We start from the raw sequence: 2411 nt of genomic DNA, 5'->3' as shown, positions 1-2411 counted from the left end.
TATTTACAGTGAGAATTATATCACAGAGATCAGAATAGTTATATCAGCCTCACAATGAATTTTCTTTCTTAAAAAATGTCAAGAGAATAAAAAAACAAAAAGAGTATTGTTTAGTAAACATAGAATCAAAGCATGGGTAATAAGTAGATAATCTTAATGGATAATTTGTTCTGCTTCATGGCTGGATACTTGACCTCAATGTTTCTTCTTGAGGCATCTTCACCCTGGGACAGTGTTGGAGAAGTAATGAGAAGTTCTTGTTCTCTGATTACCTTTAGCCAAGTCCTTGGTTTTAGTAGTTCTTCCTCATAGTGATTACAATGGCTTTCATTTATTAATTGATTTATTCATTGAAAAATGTTAGTTAAACACAGATCATGTGCTAAGCACTAAGCAAATCAATGAAGATGACACATTCACTAGGCAGACATGGTTTCTATTCCCACTGAACTTGTAGTGATGGAGTCATGCATTACAGAAGTAATCACACAAATAACTAATTACAACTTCCTTCATTACTCTGAAGAAAAAGTAAAAGATGTTATGTGACTGCACTACAGAAGACCCCGTTCTCTGTGGGAAGTGAGGGAAGGCTTCTTTGTGGAAATGGTTTTTAAGCTAGGGCTTGAAGAGTGAATAGACGGACCCTATGAAGAACTGGAGGAAGAGATATTAGGCAGTGGGAACATGCAGCAAGGTCCTCAGGTGGGAAATCACTTGAGTATTTTAAGTAATTAATAGAAAGCAGATGTAGCTGGAGCTTAGTGAAGAAAAACAAGAGTGATTAATGATGTGTGGGAGTGGAATTTGGGAGATGGAGACCATGCAGGGCATTCCTGTCTATATTACGGATTTTGGACTTTCTAAGAAGAACCACAGGGAGTTGTGGAAGGATTTTTAAGCAGGGAAGAAACTAATCAGAATTACATTATCACTTTGGTTACTATGGAAAATGTGTTTATGGGAATGGGGTCAAGAGTGAATGTGGTTAAAATAATTAGCTGTTGCTGTAGTTCAAGAAGAAATTATGAGTAAATAATGGTTTCTTGGAGATGAAAAGACATAATTTCAGAAATAGGTCTAGGATATAGAATAAATAGGATGTCTTGTTTCTATCATGGATCTCTGAGATCCTAAACCACCTAAAACACTGTGACCAAATGTGATTACATAAGAAGCTCCTCAAGAGATGTAATCGCATAGGTTACTATGCAGTGGTTAAGATTCTCTATTATAAACTGATTGCATTATGCCTATGATTTTTACTTTAAGATGATATCTTCTCTTTCTGTGTTCTGAGGATCAGAATATTGCTGACTCCTATGGATTTACTGCAGAGATCAAAAATTATTTATTGAAATCCACAGAGTGGAGAGAGGAGTGGAGAGTGGAGAGAGTGGAGAGAGCAGTGAGAGCAACTTGGAGGATTCTGGAAAAACCAAATCCCCAACTATACGACTGCCATAACTACAGCCATTCTTTCATAGCAAGGTAAGTAGGGCCTTTTCCATCATTCATAAAATGGCTGTATAGAAACAATAATTAGGCACCAATCAAGAGATAGATAAAGATGGCAGTACAACCAAGTTCAAGAAGCTGCCGTTTGTTTCCATAAAATATGCTTAAATGAATATTTTTAACCAGGATGATGAAATTCTTTATTTCTTGCAAAAGGAGTGCTTAATGATTTCAGACGTAGTTGTTTGAACAAGTCAGCATCTTTCTAAGTCCATAACCCTTTTAAAAAATTTCAGTAGTCTGAATAATTATGATTGTGTCATTAAGTGATTCTCCAGCTAACGACTTTTGAGAGCAGAATTGTGGTTAACCTTTTCCTTCAAATAATTTCTAGGCTTTGCTATTTTATACACAATGGCTGAAATGAGCTAATGCAGCCTGAAACAGAATGACCTGTGAACAGGGAGATGAGGCATGATGGCTTTTAAGTTCTCCAGCATTTCAGAAGGTACTTGCTCAGGGCTGAGGGTGTTGAGGACATCAAATAGATATGACATATGTCTTCCTGTCAAACAGTATTTTAAGCCCTTTATAATCCTTGTTACGAGTTCTATCTACACCAATAGTTTTTAATACCTTAAAGTAATTGTGTACATTTGAGTCACAGCTTCCAAACTAGTGTGTCATTTCTTTGTAATCATATATTTTTGTATTCACAATGACTTGCTTTAAAACAGTAGATGTTTAATAAGTCTATGCAAAATATGGTGCTATATATTCTTGTTAGTAAATGACCAATTTGTTGGTAAGTGACTTTACATCATTCCTAGACCACACCTAAAAGGCACCTTTCAAGCATGATTTAAGAGGCACCATTTTATGCCATTTTATTCCTAAAATCCCTGCCCCTTGTTGCCTGTTTTGTAACAGGTTTAAAATTTAAAGTAATAGTA

This window comes from Propithecus coquereli, unplaced genomic scaffold (genome assembly GCF_000956105.1).
Source record: "Propithecus coquereli isolate 6110/MARCELLA unplaced genomic scaffold, Pcoq_1.0 Scaffold472, whole genome shotgun sequence".
Taxonomy (NCBI): Eukaryota; Metazoa; Chordata; class Mammalia; order Primates; family Indriidae; genus Propithecus; species Propithecus coquereli.
Note: the sequence above shows the minus strand (reverse complement) of the source record.